We start from the raw sequence: 18,748 nt of genomic DNA on the forward strand, positions 1-18,748 counted from the left end.
AATTAGGTAATACTACCTAACCAAGTCACAAGTAAATGAGTTAATATACACAAAACACTGACAGAATATTTAATGCTATAAAAGTGTTTCTATTATTGTCACCTTTAAAATGAGTTTAGTTTCACAAAGATCTGGAAGTTTCCTTTTAGTTCTAAAATTTGCACATTTAAAGGGATTTAATTACTGGTTATGTTTATATAGTTTCATAAGAAATTACGTTGTCAGTTTTAATTTTAAAAAATGAGGAGTGACATCACCAGGATGGCAACATAGGTCACTTTTTTACTTCACTTCCCATTATAAGAAAATCTAGGGGTGTGCCTGGGTGGTTCAGTTGGTTAAGCAACCAACTCTTGATTTCTGCTCAGGTCATGATCTCAAGGTTCATGATATAGAGCCCCATATGGGGCTCTGTGCTGACAGCAAGGAGCCTGCTTTGCATTCCCTCTCTCCTTCTCTGTCTGCCCCTCCCCTCTCTTTCACAATAAATAAACAAACTTAAAAAATTAGATTAAAAAAAAAAAACAACTAACAACTATTCAAAAGCAAGGCAGCAGTGAGAGAATCCTAAAACATGGCGATGATGCATCCCCTGGACCACAGAGATCAAGACAAACTGCATTAGAAGGATAAGAAATGGGCTAGAGACTGATCACATTGCCCACCCCCAAGGCCACCACAGCACCATACAAAAAGATCTCCTCTGAGCCTCCAGTTCCTCCAGTGGAAAAAGAAAGCCTAGTGGAGACAAGTCCTGCCCACCATTGTGGGTCACTTTGCAGAAACTCCTATTCTGATCTCCTATGTCAGGGATTATAGGAAAACCTTCAGGGTTCAACCACTGGGTATCTGACTTTGATGGAGAAGTGGGGAAAGTCTTGCAACAACCAGCACACAGATCTTGGCTGACAGCATTCATACCTGTAATGCCCAAGTAATAATCCACACCAGTGGCTTTGCTCATCTATAGAACCAAGTCACAGGCACACTCTAATCAGGGAGCTCCACAGGGTGAACATTTGCCTTATTCCAAGCCCCAAATGATGAGTTTTTCCCACACCCAGGCAAGGAGATGAACCATAACCCCACCACTGTGGAGAGAATCTTCTGGCCCCATCTGACCAGAAGGGCTGGTGACAACTCCTGTTGCTGTGTGACCCAGCAAGCTTGAACCAAGAAGCAGGCAAGCAGAGCAGATGACCACCTGAGCAAAGCCAGTACCGGCAAAGAGGTTTCTTGTGCTATATACTGGCAGGGGGATTAATTTCTAATCAAATTTGATGGCAGTTCCTGGCCCCTTCAGACCAGAGAGCCTGTTTGGGAAGTTGAGAGTAACCTGGAGTAGCCCTTCCCTGTCCTTTTCATGCAAGGGAGCTGCTATACAGCCCCACTCACTGTTGAGAGTGTTATTTCAGCTCCATCTGACCAGAAGCTGTGTCAACTCCCAGAAGCTGTGCAGCCCAGCTGCACTCAAGCCAAGAAACAGGCAAGAAGAACTGATACTTTACAGACCAAAGCCAGTGACCTTGTTCCAACAAGAAACTTGGAGTATGTATTGGCATGAGTTAAGACCACAAAGAGCTGCTTCCATCACTGTACCCTAACAGGGAATTTAATATGTAGCCCTGCTCATTGCTTCAGCCTGACTGACTGGAAGCTAACCAGAGCACAAGGGAAGTTGCAAAGCCCAATTCAACAGCCCACATACAGTGGCACTTAAACACAGAGCACAGCCCCAAGATTGCCTGACCTGAAGAGCAAAATCAGTGGTCTCGCTCTAATTCAGGTCTCCAAACAATGAGCTATATAGGTCCTAGGTCCTGTCCTGCTGCCCTGCAAGGGCAGGGAAGGTAATTCACAGCCCCATCTAGTTCTAAATATAATACACTATAGGTCCTTAAAGAACCAGAAAAAAATAAAGAAGAAGAACTGAGCCCAAATTTAGAAGAATTTCCTAATGAAGATTTTCTGATAAAGATTAGAACAGAAATAAGAGATAATAGAAAAAAAGAAAGAAAGAAAGAAAGAAAGAAAGAAAGAAAGAAAGAAAGAAAGAAAAAAGAAGAAAGAAGTTTAACCAAAATTAAAGTTGGTTTTTGAAAGGATGAACAAATTGATGAACTCTTAGCTAATCATGGAAAAAAGATAAAAGACAGCAAAATTTTAAACAAAGAAGACATTGCAATGGATACCACAGAGATTCAAAGGATGATAAGAGGCTACCGTCAGCAACATATGCTAACAAAATGGACAACCAAGAAAAAAATGGAAAAATACTTAGAAACATACAGTTTACCAAGACTAAATCAGGAAAGAACTAGCATATCTGAGCCAACTTCTAGTAATGAGATGGAATCGGTAATCAAAAATCTCCCAACAAAAGAATGCCCAGGACCAGATGCTTCATTGTTAAGTTTTACAAATATTTAAACAATTAACACCAATCTTTTTTCAAAAACTGCCAAAAATTTGAAGAGAAAATACTCCCAAACTCATTTTATAGGGTTCATTGTCCTGATACCAAAACCAGAAAAGGATGCTGCTAGAAAAACACACACACACAAACACACACACACACACACACACACACACAGGGACACCCCTGGGTGGCTCAGTGGGTTAAGGGTCCAACGCTTGCTTTTGGCTCAGCTAATGATTTCACAGTTCATGAGTTCGAGCCTCATGTTCGGCTCTGTGCTAACAGTGCTTGGAATTCTCTCTCTGCCCCTATCCAGCTCTCTCTCTCCAAGATAAATAAGTAACCTAAAAAATTTTCAATTAAATAAATAACTACAGGCCAATTTCCTAGCTGAGTATAGATGCAAGACTCTCAGTAACATTTTATCAAACCAAATTCAACAGCACATTAAAATGAACATTTACTCTGATCAAGTAGGATTTATCCCTGAGATGCAAAGATATTTCAACATATGCATAAATGTGATAATTAACAGAAAGAAAATAATTATATTATCAACTCAACAGACACAGAAAAAGCTTTTGATAAAACTCAGCATCCACTTATGATAAAAACTCTTAACAAATTAAGCCTTATAGAAGGAACATATCTCAACATAATAAAGGCTACATATGACAAGAACATAGCTAACATCATACTCAATGGTGAAAGGTTGACAGCTTTTCCTCTAAGATCAGGTATAAGACAAGGATGCCCACTCTCACAATTCCTATTCAAAATAGTACTAGAACTCCTAGCTAGAGCAAACAGGCAAGAAAAAGAAATAAAAGGTATCAGAATTAGAAAAGAAATAAAATTGTTTCTATTAGAGATGCCAAGATTTTAGATATAGAAAATCCTAAAGACTCAACCAAAAAACTGTTAGATATAGCCAGCCTGTTTAGTCATATTGCAGGATACAAAATAACAGAAAAATCAGTTCCATTTCTAAACAGTAACAACAAATTTTCTGAAAAGGATATAAAGAAATTGACCCATTTACAATAGGATAAAAGAAAACGGGGATAAATTTAACCAAGGAGATGAAATATTTCTTTTCTGAAAACTCTAAGGCATTGATGAAGGAAATCAATGAAGACACAAATAAATGGAAAGATATCCTGTAATCATGGAATTGTAGAACTAATATTGTTAAAAGATCAATACTATCAAAAGGTATATCTACAATGCAATCCCTATCAATACTCCAGCGGCAGTTTTTTTACAAAACTAGAAAAAGCACTTCTAAAATTTATGTAGAACCACAAAGATCCTGATTAGCCAAAGAAATACTAGGAAAGGGACAAAACAAGAGGCATTACACTTCCAGATTGCAAGTTTTACTATAAGGCTATCGTCATCAAAACTGCATGATTCTGGCATAAAAACAGAAAAATAAACTAATGGCACAAAATGGAGAGTCTAGAAATTAACCCAAGCATATATAGTCAACTGATATTTGACATGAAAGTCAAAAATACTCCGGGAGGAAAAAATTCTTTCAATAAATAGTGCTGAGATAATTGGATAGTCACATGTAAAAGCTTGAGACTTAACCCCTATCTTATATCATTCATAAAAATTAACTCAGCATGGATTAAGGACTTAAATATAGGACTTAAAAACATGTAATTCCTCAAAGAAAAAATCGAGATAAAGCTCTTTGACATGGGTCTTAATGATTTTTTTGGATATGACCCCTAAAGCTCAAGCATCAAACCTGCAATAACAAGTATGACTACATAGAACTAAAAAGCTTTTTCACAGCTAAAGAAACAATCAACAAAGTGTAAGAAACTCTATGAGAAGGGACAAAATATTTGCAAACCGTACATCTGATAAAGGGGTTAATATCCAAAATATATAAACAGTCCCTGCAACTCAACAACACGAAGTAAATGAATGTGTCAATGAATGACCCAACTTAAAAGAGGGTGAAGGACCTGAATAGACATTCCTCCAAAAAAGACATACAAAAGGCCAACAAGTACATGAAAAGATGTTCAATATCACCAACCATTAGAGAAATTCAAATCAAAACCACAATGAGTTATCACCTCACACTTGTTAGGATGGCCATCACTAAAAAGACAAGAAATAATAAATGCTGGCAAGAATATGGAGAAAAGAGAACCTAGGGACACTGTTGGTAGGATTGGGAATTGTTACAGCCACTAGAGAAAACAGTGTTGGGGGCTCCTCAAAAAATTACAACTACAACTCCCGTAAGACCCAGCAATTCCACCTCTGGATATTTACCTAAAGGAAATGAGAACACTTAATGCAAAAAGATATCTGCATCTCCATGTTCACAGTTGCATTATTAACAATAGCCAAGACATGGAAACAACCTAAGTGCCCATCGGTGGAGAAATGGATTAAGAAGTTGTGGTATATTATTCATCCATAAAAGATGAGGAAGTCTTACCCCTTGCAACAATGTGAATGGAACTTAAAGGCGTTATGCTAAGCAAATAAGTCTAAGACAAATACTATATGATCTCACATGTGAAATTTAAAAACTCATAGAAAAAGAAACCAGACTTGTAGTGATTGGCAAGACAGGGTAAGGGGAGGGGGAGTTTGGAGGAACTTGGTCAACAGATACAAACATCCAATTGTAACAAAAATACTAGGGAGTTAATTGACAACAGAACTACAGCTAACAACTCTGTACCATACATAGGAAAGCTATTTAGAGTAAATCCTAAAAGTATTCATCGTAACAAAACCTTTTCTTTTTTTTCTTTTTATTGTCTCAATGAGAAAATAGATAAATACATGTTAGCTAAACCTACTGTGATAATCACTTCACAATATATGTAAATCAAACCTTCATGCTATATGCCTTAAATTTCTACAATAATGTATGTTAATTATGTCTCAATAAAACTGGAGAAGATTTAGTCCAGTCCTGCATAGGAATATTGTCTTTGCCATGCTTTTGTACCTCAGAGAAGTGTTTTAGTTCTATAAAGCTATACATACAATGAAAATCAATTACGTAGCTGACCAACAATGTAAGAGAATTAACTAGCACATCTAAGGCATCACCTATACTTTTGGGCATGATCATTCTGTAACATATTAAAATAGCTTCAACATGGTTAATTTGCTAATTGGGTATTTAGTTGGATAGTAAATATTGATGAATTAAAAGCACACTCCAGTTAACTTCATACATTATTTTTTTCTTCCCCCAAGCTAGAGCATCTATAGCTCTAAGCCATGCTAATTGGATTCATGTTCTTTTGCTGCAAATAAAGTCCAAAACTATTGTAGATACTTAAACAAGAAGAAAATAGAGTATTTTAAAAGAACTGGAAACAATCGAATATTTGCTTTGGCAAAAAAAAAAAAAAAAAAAAAAAGAAAAAAAGAAAAAGAAACCAAACCATTCTTTTAGTCCTAAATTCTAAGTCAGCAATGTGTATTTGGTGTCTTGGCTTCCTTCTCCTGCCCCACTGCCCCTCCACATACACCCCCTTCACAGACACTCACACACATACACACTTTTAATGCCTTGGCAATAAAAGGAGAAAGAAAATTAAAACGAAGGTTTGAAATATGTCATCCCAACAGTAACAGCATGCGTTACTCCAGAGAAAGCCAGGTGGTGGACACAGACACAGAGCTGCTACCTTTCAAACTTGAGACTTCATCATTATAGGGGAATCTGAAAAAAAAAAAAAAGATGCTTCCCACAGCCAAACAGAACACCAGGAAACAATCAGTCCTGGTAAGCATGGTGAGCTTCGTGCTGCATTAATCTTCTTCAGAGCCCTTTTTTCCCTGTGCACAGAAACATTTAGTAAAGAACAAGAATGAAAGGAAATTATACCAGGGTTTGATGGTCCATTCTGTCATTTGGCTCTTCTTTTTGCAATCAGCTTAAAAATGAGAAGGGAGACTCAATTTAACTTCTTTTGCAAAGTGTCTGTATGAGAAGCAGGGAAAGAGTGTTCTCCCCAGGCTCTCAGGAGGCCTGGCAATGACTGTTGTGGTCAATTACTCTACAGGAAAGGTACGCTTTGTGGCTCAGCATTTTCGAGAACAAAGTCATAGAAAGTTTTTCTCAAGGGAAATCACAGGTGGTGTATGAGTAGATTATGGAGCACTAAAGATATCGCAGCCTCAAAAATGTTTTTCAGCAACAAGTGACACAACCGAGTTGTTGAAAGCTTCAGTCTAGTCCTGATTCTAAGAGATGTAACATACATATAAACTGTCTTGTGAGATTGCTATGTCTCTACCAATGGTTAAATTAACTACTCCCCAGTGGAGCACAGCATTCCAAGAATTAAATTACAAAAACTCTTCTAATATCAAGTGGTCTGTATATTTAATACAACACTGTGTTTACCTCTAAGAAATGGCTACTTCACAAACTCCCATAAAAGAAATGTCTAAGGCCACACACTCAGGTAAGTACTAACACAGCTTTTATCAACTCCTGTCAATCAGGAAAAAGGGTTCTAGCCAAAGCAAAACTGGATAATTAGTGAAGGGACTCAAAATTAAAAAAAAAAAAATTCTCTTTTCAGTCTCTTGGACCCCAAAAAATTTCTATTGAGTAAAGACAATGAGATAATACGAAGACCAAAAAGATCCTCTGACTCCCAATGTTTGAAGTCGGCTGCTAGATAGCCAGATCCTACAGGCAAATTGTGATCTCAGAGAAATTACAGAGGGCTAGCGTTTCATCCATAAATAAAGATTGTACTATATAAGACAAAAATATTGATTATGGCTCCAACAGAAATTCCTCATCATAAATATTCATAAATAAAAATAGAAAAAGAAAAAAGAATATATGGGCTCAAAAGAGAAGGCTTGAGGATCAATTTTATCCAGAATTTGCCATCAAGTATGTCTATGAATATAAACATCGAGAAAAATAGAATCAAAGAGGAGGAACAGAAATACATTTAAATAATATTGAGAAAACAAACAATAGCCAAAGGAGAGGTAAAAGATGGAATTAAGGCAAATAACTGAGCACTGTGAAAATAGTAATGCTGAAATAAGAAAGGGTTATGAAAGCTGTCCAAATACGGTTAATTCTAATAGAGATGGGAACATTACAGGATTGAGCACAAGGAGACAAGTTAGAAGACTACTTCCCAGGGACACCTGGGTGGCTCAGTCAGTTAAGCATCCAGCTCTTGGATTTTGGCTCTAATCATGACCTCATGGTTTGTGGGCTGGAGCCCTGCATTGGGCTCTGTGGTGACAGCATGGAGCCTGCTTGGGATTCTGTCTCCCTCTCTCTCTGCCTCTCCCCCACCCACTCTCTTTCTTGTTCTCCAAAAAATAGCAATAAATAAATAATAAACTTAGGGAAAAAAAAAAAAAAGACTACTTCCCATTTGAATCCATAATTGTTACCATAGCTAAAAAGGTTCTATGAAAGTGCCCACGAAATCCTGCAGCTGCTCATTTTAAATTCCACTTTTATGAGAAAAAGGTAAATGAAACTAATCCAGAAGTTATTTAAAGGAAGACATTATAGCAAGCACAGCCATAAATCAAGGTCTAAATTTCCAGGAGAATAAATGATAATGGTAGATCATCAAGAAAATTTTGGACCACCCTCTGTTTACTAAGGCAGACAAGTATATAATACAGTTTTAAAATGTCAATCAAAAATGATTTTTCAGAAGCATCAGCACTTTGAGCTAAGACACAATCAGAAAAAGAGGTCACCCAAAATGTTACGGGCATCTAAACTGTTTAACTGAGCAACTTCTGTATCCTAGTAAAGTGATCTTCATTTACAAAGTCAAGGTGTTTTTCATATTTAATGTTATGTGTGTCGGTGTGTGTGAGAATAATTACCTTACATGCATATTTTATGTTATATTCCTATAAATAAGAAAAAGGTACCAACACACTTTAATGACTTAACCAAGGGCCCCCAGTTGGTAATAGGTGGGGGGCTAGGAAGAGTGGATACTAGGAAGGGAAGTGACATGTATTCTGACTCAAGAGATTGAAAATCGTAGGTAGAATTAAGAGAAAGCCATTGAGAAGCTATATTTATTGTCCTAAACTGGAAAAGGATGCAAAATATCCATTCATGAGGACCCACTCCCATAATGAGGTGCTATTTCCTATGCAGGACTGGTGATGCCTTTACACCTACCATCAGCAGGAATTATGGTATTTCTTTCTTTACCTGGTGTTCTTCTGAGGACCGTTCTACTTCCCTTTTCTGCCCAGCTCCCAGAGGACCAGCAGAGCAGGAGGGCAAAACAAGTAGCCACGTATCTTTCTTTTCTTTCCTTTTCTCTTCCCTTCTTTCTTTCTCCCTCTCCCTCCCTCCTTCTGTTTCTCTCCCTCTCTCTCTCCCCCTCTTTTCTCCTTCCCTCCCTCCCTGATTAGCACAGTTTTTAGATTCCTGACCACCTGCCACCAGACCCAGGTTTGGCACAGCCTCAAAGACTGGTTAGACCCAAGCCGGCTAAATTATGCATTATTCTTTGTGTAACAATAAATAATAATATGCTTATATTCATACAGATCTTATACTCAAGGTAAATAAGATACTATCAGGAATAGCTTCCCAAATCCGTGATATCACATAAGTTACATCTGCATTTTCCTTGTTATTAGTTTGCTGTATTATTTCCATTGTTTCAATGAATATTTGTGTTAGAATTTGTGTTAGTGTTCACATTAGAACTCTTTTATAGTGACCAAAACCAGGGTTCCAGATTCAGACACATAAGGGTGTGATTCCTGATCTGCTGCTTTTTAGCTATGAGCAAATTATTTAGTTTCTAACTTCTCAACCAGTTTTCTCATTTGATTTTAGCTCACACCGTTATAGTAAGAAATAGGATAATCCAAGGACAACATCGTATCACCTAGTATATATCATCTCATGATGGTTAGATTTTTTCCCCATTTCCTTTTTTTTTTTTTTTCAGACAGACTCCTAAACTGATATCCACTCTGATATTCTTGTGGGATTTTCAGCAGTGCATCCTCAGTGAAAGATACACTGTCTTCAGCAATTAGGATGCTTGGTAAGATGGAAGCCTGACTTCAAAGAAAAGTCCCCATCGTGGAAAAACAAGACTATGGAAGCATCTGCTAATTAGCAAGCAAGCAGTGCTGTGATGTATTTTGAGTGTCAAAAATGAAGTAGCAAACTCAGGACTATTTTTGCTGTGAAGATAGCCAGCCTTTAAGAAAGGCCAGTAATTTAATCCCAAAGATATAAATCATGACTGAGAAGCTCCCTGCATCAATAATGGAGAGAAATGCCTACATTCTAGCAAGTTTTCCATGATAAAAGACAGGTTTCCATACATATGAGATCAGGAAAAACAATTATCAATCAAAAATAACCCCCTTGATACCTGTTTGAAGTGAAATTGGAGGTCAGCAAAGGCCAAAAAGAGAGAGAACTGGATTGTCTCTGTAATTTTAAGGAGCTTTTCACTACATATTCTCTTTTACAAAGTTGCAGCTGTATGTAATTTTGAGACGTTAATGATTTAATGCCTGCCAGACCAAGAAAGAGAAAAGATGTCAAAAATCAAAGACAGATATAACTGTATCACGAGCATAAAAATGGAGGCTGACATCATAATGATGAAACATCATTCCAGGGCAAAAGTATGCAAACTAAAATAATGGCCTAATACAGAATCACACAGCATCTTGGAAGAATACAACTGGCAATTGATGAAAACAGGAGTATATGTACCATCTGATAGCCAGAAAATGAGGAGTTCATGGAACACAAAGTCAGAAGCCCCAGAATGGTCCTTTGCTATGCAAATAATATACAGTACAGTTCCAAGTCTACTTTCTGAAACAGGATGATCTGTCATCTCTGCGTTGCAGACAGTGAGGCTGTAGAAGTTTAACCATAGTACCCAACCAATGACCATCTGGGGCTATTTGAGGATAAAGTAAAATCTGACCTCAATTCATCATTCTTACAGTATCATTTAAGACCACAGAAGTCTTGAGAACCCATGAAGTCACAATATGCATTTAGTGACTCATCACTGAGCATTGTTGTTATGCCTAGAGAACTCATTAACTTTTATGGTGAAATCAAAAGGTTAAAATATAAGCAACTACTAGACTGTAAGAGTCTTACCAAACAGTTACTTTCTTTACAGTCCAGACCAGATTAAATCTCTCTAATCACCAGAGTCTGTTAGAATCTCAATTAACATTAAATGGAAAAATGAAAAAAAGTAGGGAGGGAAGGGAAGGAGGAAAGTAATAGTGAATGGAAAAAAAGGTGAAGAAATATGTGGCATCCTTAATGTCAATTCTAAAATCTAGTGGAAATTTCAAGATATCCCTATGTCAGTGACAGTAGGCACGCTGAATTAGTCAGCACAATGCTTAGTAGCTGCTGTAACAAACACCCCCCCCCCAATCTCATGGACTTAGAACAATAAAAGTTTATGTCTTTTTCATGCAAGTTATAGTGTCCTCAGTGGCTCTCATCCAAGTGATGACTCATAGATCCGATGAGCTGCTTATATGTTTTAACTGTGCCATGTAGAACCATTATAACTTTTGGAAGTTATAACTTTGCCATCTCACATAGGCAATTTCCTAGGTCACCAAAGAAGGAATGGAGAGTGATATTTTTATGGTCAATGCTGGAGATGGCAGATATCAATTCCATCCATGTATCATTACCCAGAATACAATCTTATGCTCCCAACAAAGCCATCAAGGAGGCTAAAACATGTAGCCTTTGCATGTTTCCAAGAAGCAGCAGCAAAGAGTATTTAGTAGTCTCTGCCATAGGTATTACAAAGCAGCAGATGATCCAAAAAGGCAGACAGGGAAGGCTGTGTGAAAAAAATATGAAACTGAGCAGGAGGAACAAAGTCACTTAAAGCAGAGGGAACCATATAAACAAAAGCATACAGGAGCTTGTGTAGAGGACACAAGATTAAGGACCAAAAATTAGACAGGTCTGGCTGAAGCAGAGTTTTCTGGTAAGTGAAAAGAGTGAGACACACCCAGAGAAGTAAATTAGAATGATTGGAAAGGATATTTAATGCCAAGGAGCTTTAGCTTTTCCTGTTAGGTTATAAATATCTTTGTTCATAGCTCCCGGCTATAAGCAGTGAAGAGTATGAAGGGTATGCACCAACTGAAAAGAACAAACTGACAAGAAGAAAACTAGCAGTTTACTTTCACAAGAACTGGTATTAGAAACAAGAAAACAGGCTCAAAATGGAGTCACTAATGCTAAACCCCATATAACCAAACCAAGACTGGACTTTTAGTTGACTCTCCCAGAAATGGAATCTTAAAGCAGGCAGTAAGGAATCACTTGACCAGCACAAGTGGGGACATCTGGCAGATAGGCCCCTGCAATCCCCTAAAGGAAATTAACTTTGAAATAACCAACCCATTTTTGCCTAGAAGTTCCTTGTTCCCAATCCCATATGCCTATAAAATTCTTTCATCTTGCACAACTCCTCAGAACTCCTTTACATTTACTAGAGTAGATGATACCTGATTTGAATTTATTTTTGTTCAGATAAACTCGGTATTTTTAACAAGTCTCAATTTATATTTCAACACTGGGTACTAGTCCTAGTTCCAGTACTTAACCATCTGTGTGAATTTGAACAAATCCATTATATCCTGCATCTCAGTTTATTCATCTGTAAAATTGATGAGGGAGCTTAAGGCAAACTGAGGGCAAAGTACAAGCTAGCATACACCCCTGCCCGAGTGGGATATGTGTGACATTCTTCTGGCACTCCTGGCTGCCCAAGAACAAAGGAAAAGGAAGAAAACAAGTGGCTGATAGAGATCACAGTCAGGCAGGACATGAGTCTCCGTCAGTTTACAAATATATTAGTCAGTTAAAAGAAAAAGGGAATCTTTATCAATAGCCTAACCTCCAAAAACCTATGGACTCATCACCCCAACATCACCCCTCCATAGTGATATGGGGAACAAAGTCAAGAAGGAAATGGCAGGTAAAATTAAATTTCCTTATAACCTATAGCCCACTGACAATACTTGAGGCAAATACTGAGTATAACTTCCAGAAAATGTTAATGCCTTACTAGAGGGAAAACAACTTTAGCTGGGCAATAGCAAGGCCTCAAGTATGTTAGGAGTACTCCTTAGCATATCACAGTCCTTTTGAAGATCTCCTTTTTGACTTTACCTCCCCCAATTCCACAGTACATAACCAGTTACTCTTAACACCCTTAGTGCAGTTCTTCCTGCCCATGGGTCCTGTCCCCATGCTTTAATGAAATCAACTTTTTGCACCGAAGACATCTTTAAGATTTCTTCCTTGGCCATCAGCTCTAAACCCCACCATCACTCCAAAATCTCATAAAAATAAAAAAATATATATTGTTTATAGGGTAGTAAAGTTATGTGGATATTTTCTAAAATATGTGACAGAAAAATAAAGAAACACCAAAACACGTGGTATGGTGGGGTAGCTAGCAATCATTCGAAAACAGGGTAGCAAGAGTGGTTCCATGAAAATGGAAATGGAAACAGGCAGAGCACAAAGGATAAATTAATGAGATTTGGAAACACAAGTATGTGGAAGAGAGTAAAAAGGAATCGAAAATAGCTTAAATTTTGAATCTAGGTAACTAAGAATAATAGCATCAATGAAAAAAATAAAGTAGTTGGGTGGGAGCACATTTAACAGGGAAGACAAAAAGGATTTGGGCAAATCAATGTGAACTGAAGGCAAGAAACCAGGTGCCTTGCCAAGAGTAAGATCAAATTCAGGATGTGACTGTCACTTACAATCAATTTAGGATCAATTCACATAGAAAGAGTTCAAACATAAGTGAAGTAAACACTGTGATCCCTTTCAGAATTTTGGATTACTCTAATCTACATTTAACTTAATTACAGATAGTATTTTTAGTATGTGGGTTTATTTATCCTCTTTTCTAAATATACACAAGAATTAAAAATCTAAGTGAATATCAGCATTCAGAGAAAGAAACTGTTTACAAATGAAAAGAACAGCAATGGTCCCAATCTACTTGGGAAGCAGAAAACCACACTAGTCCTCAGGCCTTTCCTGCAGCAAAACATTTCTGTTTACATAATTAGCTCAAATGTGTGTAGCTCAATCCATGCCCCAATACTTGGAGCTTTGGAGAACCCCAGGAGACTCTTTCAGATTCCTCCTTTTCCATCACCTCCAAATGCCACCCACCTTTCTTGGATTTCTTCCAGTTTGGGTGGGTCCAGGCCTACAGTTTTTCTACTTTCTTCTGCTGTTGGCTTTATTCCTTATTCCTAACATGACCCAGGGCTAGAAGGGGGCTGTCTGGAGGTGGGGGCACCGAAGGTGACTCACTGTGCATGGTGGGTGTACAGGACAAGAGTAGCGCCCCCCGGGTAGGAGAAACAAACGTCTTTTATTGAGTCATGGAAATAGAGCTGGGTGGTCTGAAGTGCAGGGTTGAAAATAAAACCAAATTAAAAAAGACATGAAAAACAAGACAAGGTAAATGAAATTAAAACAAAAAAGTAAATCACACAATTTTGTAAACTCTTGTTAAGCAACCAAATCCCTAAACACTCAACAAAACTTTTGCACAGCTACTTGTGCCTCAGGCTTATTTCCTAATTCAACACTATAATGGAATCAAGTTAGTGAAAGCCCACAACAGAAAGTGAAGTACAGTGGATGTCTCTCACTGTACCTAATTTATCTTCTAAGATATTTGCAAAAATTCTCTTTTCATTGACTCCAAATATTGTCTCTATGGGTGTTTAGTATCAAAATGTCAAACAGCTTTGTAGGTATGAAAATCAGTTATTAATCTCAGAAGAGAGAAACCAACTCAGCTGATCTGTGTAAAGCACTTAACACAGTACCTGGCACAATACAGGCACTTACTTCTCTTCTTTATATGGTAAACATAGTAGGGAAAAAGGACAACTTGCCCTAGAAAAGCATATATTCAAATGAGAGGCTCACTATGCCTTCCTTTCAGCTTCCTCTGTGTTAAGTATTTGGTAGATAACATACGTGCTGACATATATCCAAGGAGGAGCCATCCCATACTGCATGGTCAAGGGTGCTGAGCAGGCCATCCAAGAGCTAGAACTTGGGCAGGGAGGAGTGAAGCACACACACAAACAGAGCAGTGGCATCCAAGTCATGTCATAAGTAAGGCTCCGTCAAAGCCAAAGAAATCAAGTAACAGTATCAAGTCCAAAGGAAGAGACATTCCTACAAATAGCAGTTGAATCCAAAACTGAGCACCAGTAGAAATTACAGCATCACCAGGACAGGCTGGAAACAAACTGAAGCGGGCTGAGAACATCACTGTGACTTCCTCCACCTGCCTTTTTTCAGAAGCTCAAAGGTACAAGATCCATGCAGACATACTGACAACACTTTCTGCAGTTCCATGGCCAGCCTGTCCTCCTTTCCCCATGACTTTACCTACTAGACTCCCTCAAAACTCATAATCTAGGAAGCTGTTCTTTCAGTACAATGTCTACAAAGTTTTGTGGCCAAGACTCTGTAGACCAAGAGGAAAAATCAAACATATTACATAAATACTAATGTAAGAAGAGATAAAATGTATTTCCATAAACTTTTTATTGGTAATATTTAAAATACAGCATAACCATTTAGTGTATGTATGTATGTTTGTGTGTATATATATGTGTATATATACACATATATATGTGTGTGTGTATATATATATATATTTTTTTTTTTTTTTTTTAATAACACAGGTCTACAAATGAGGTAAATGGAATTCTTTGGGAAGGAGATGACATTTTCCTTAACTGAGGTTCAAAGTGAGTTCCCTATGTTAAAAACGATTAAAGACAACAATTCAGGTGATACTAGCAAACTTTATTTTACACTTCATGAAGTGAATAAGTCTCCACTCAGAAAACTGCAGAATGGTGTGGAAGGCAGGAAGCTTTTACAGGATAAAGAATAAACAACAAAGAGAAAAATAGAAAATATCTGATTGGATGGGGCATATAGTCAACCTTCTTTGGGTTAAAGATGAGTAAGGAAATAAAGGTAGATCCCAAATTGGCTTGGCATTTGGGGATTGGCTGATTGGATATGCTGTGTTTTGGTAGAGTATTTACTGGGATGTGAAACTTATTTAAGTTTCTGTTTGTTGATGTGGCACTCTGGGCAAGAGCAGTTCTACCTTGGGCTTAGAAAACTATTTCAACATCTATAATCAAATCGATTGCAAATGTTCATCTGTAAAAGCCATTCATAGGTTGGGCCATGACACATACATAGGTAGTGCCTAGATTTGGCTCTGAGGCTTTAGTTTGTCAACTCCTGATTTAAACTCATCTCCTTATTTTATAAGTAAGTGACCTAAATCCCAGAGGTTTTGGTACTGTTCAAAGTCACAGAACCTGCAGAAACAGGACAAGCATCTAATCCCACCTGATCAATTATGTGCTCTGATTCTAGGACCATTCTGTCAACATTAAAGTTTCAGATCTATTGTGATGGTTAAGTTTGTGTGTCATGGTGCCCAGTTTATGTGATCAAACATCATCCTAGACGTTTCTCTCAGGGTGTTTTTGGATGAGATTAACATTTGAATCAGCAGACTTTGAGTAAAGCTGATAGGCCTCCTTACTGTGAGTGGATGTCATCCGATCGCTGATGGTATGAATGGAACAAAGCCTAACCTCCTAATGCAAGAAGGAATTCTGCCAGCAGACAGCCTTCGGACTCGAACTGCAACATCAGCTCTTTCCTGGGTCTCCAGTCTGCTGGCCTACCCACAATTTTCAAGTGTGTGTGTGTGTGTGTGTGTGTGTGTGTGTGTGTGTGTATAGATGATAGAGGTGAGATAGAAATAGAGACAGAGATAGAGTGACAGAGATAGACAGAACAACAGAGACAGAGCGATAGCGATATCCATCCTATTGGTTCTCTTTCTCTGGAGACCGTGAGCAATATACTCACCAAATTATTCATCTCATGGATAATGCTGTGAAAAAATAACCCAAACTCACTCACTCACTCTCTCTCACACACACTGATTTTGTATCGGAAACTATATGAAACTAAATATGTTACAATTCATAATATTTTATATTTTTTTAATGTTTTATTTACTTATTTTTGACAGAGACAGAGAGACAGCGTGTGCATTCAGGGGAGGAGCGGAGGAGGGAGGCGGGGGGGGGGGGGGAGACAGAGAATCTGAAGCAGGATCCAGGCTCTGAGCCCTAAGCACAGAGCACCACTTGGGGCTCGAACTCACAAACCATGTGATCATGACCTGACCAAAGCCAGATGCTTAACCAACTGAGCCATCCATGCACCCCTAATATTTAATGGTGCTTTACTTTTGAGAGAGAGAGAGTGAGTGAGTGAGTGGGGTAGGGACAGAGAAAGGGGGATACAGGATCCGAAGCAGAGAACCACATAGAGGGCTCAAACTCTGGAGCCATGAGATCATGATCTGAGTGGAAGTCCAACTCTCAACCAACTGAGCCACCCCGGCACCCCTAATATTTTTTAGTCATATTTATTAACTACCTACCAGATGCAATTTTAGAGATACAATAGTGAATAAACAAGACCCAGCTCTACCCTCTTATGACTTGTTTTCTAATGGGGATAACAAAGTAAAAACAAAAATAAACAGTGAATAGACCAATAATAAAGAGATACTGGCCAAAAAATGCTATGTAGAAAACAAAAAGAAGGTTGACAGAGAATGGTAGGAGGAATCAGGAAAGCCTCCCACAAGTTCAAAGCTAAAGCATGAGGAGTTCAATGAAACTCCAGGAGGGACAAAGTTGAAGGTCAAGAAATGGCATGGACAAAAAAGACCAGAAAGAGAAGAAAGTTTGAACTCTTCACACACCTGGGAGGTCTATCAATGAATGGTAGAAAAACAGTACAGGATAAAATCCTAAGCAGAGAGCCAGAATTTGGCTCCAAAGATGATGGTGGGGTAGGTAAATGTAGTGTTGCATCCCCCAACATTTGTCTCTGCTCACCAATGTCCTAAAAACAGATTGGAAAAGTAATTTCCCATTCCAACTGAACCAAAGTAGACAGATTCCTGGGAAAAATCATTCTTCACATTGTATACTGACTACAGGCAGGGCCTTCACAATCCCTGTGTTAAGACCTTCCTACATAACTATCTACACAGTAATTTAATGGAGATGAATATTTACCAAAACGTCAGATATACTTCAACAGGAGGGATCAAGTTCAGAGTAAATTACAGTAGGTTTTGGGGGGAATTGTTACAAAGTTAATTTTTTATATTCAGCACCTAGCTCAGTGCTTGGCATATAACAAATGATCAACAAATATTATAGGATGTTATTAAGGGTTAAGGTATCTAACAGTGTTATAAAGGGTATGATACTATGATTTTATTAAGGATGTAATTGTGGTCTTCATCCCCTTTTCTGGAACAGAGAACTCCTAAAACCTTTGGAATTTCCTAAACTATCAGAGTGATAAAGGTGCCTTGTGTCCTGTTAATGACACCTAAGGATGGTGGTTGGTTGCCCGGAGAGCCAACTATGAGATGAGAACCTTAGAACTTTCAGTCTCACCCTCTAACCTCTGGGGAGCAGTGGGGGCTGGAGTTTGAACAATTGCCAAAGGCCAATGATTGAATCAAGGATGCCTATGTAAGGAAGCCTCCATACAAGTCCAAAGGAGAGGGTTCCAAAAGCTTCCAGGATGATAAACCTATACAGATTCAGAGAGCACAGAAACTCCCCACCCTTGCCCCATACCTTACCCCCTATGCATCTTTTACATCTGGCTGTTACCAAGTTCTATCCTTTGCAGTAAACACATCATCTAACGAGTCCAATGGTTTTCCTGAGTTCCATGAGCCACTCTAGCAAATTAATTGAACTCAGGGAGACAGTGATGGGAATCTTACTTATAAGCATTCAGTGTGAAAAGGTGACAAACTGTACTTATGGTTTACATCTCAAGTGGGGGCAGTGTTGTGGAACTGAGCCCTTAACCTGTGGGGTCTGAGGCTATCTCAGGGTCAGCCTTTAGGTAAATTGTAGAACACCCAGCTGGTGTCTGAGCATTGCTTAGATGGTTAAGGGAAAAACCCCCACACATCAGAATTGGTGACCAGAACTGTAAAAGGTTTGTTAAATAAACAAGCAAACACATAAAGAGAGTCAGGTTTTTGTGTGTATATCCTAGTTTATGTCCTACTCACTAACCGGTCTAGGCTGTTCCAAGAATTACCTAAGCCACACATTTGCAAGCAATATTCCAGGTGCTGAGATCCTACC

General features: G+C 38.3%; 1 pseudogene; it reads left to right on the forward strand.

Annotated features, from left to right (window-relative positions):
• Positions 1–18,748, forward strand: part of LOC131507952 (SWI/SNF-related matrix-associated actin-dependent regulator of chromatin subfamily E member 1-like) — an 89,978-nt pseudogene that overhangs the window by 11,793 nt on the left and 59,437 nt on the right.

This window comes from Neofelis nebulosa, chromosome 3 (assembly GCF_028018385.1).
Source record: "Neofelis nebulosa isolate mNeoNeb1 chromosome 3, mNeoNeb1.pri, whole genome shotgun sequence".
Taxonomy (NCBI): Eukaryota; Metazoa; Chordata; class Mammalia; order Carnivora; family Felidae; genus Neofelis; species Neofelis nebulosa.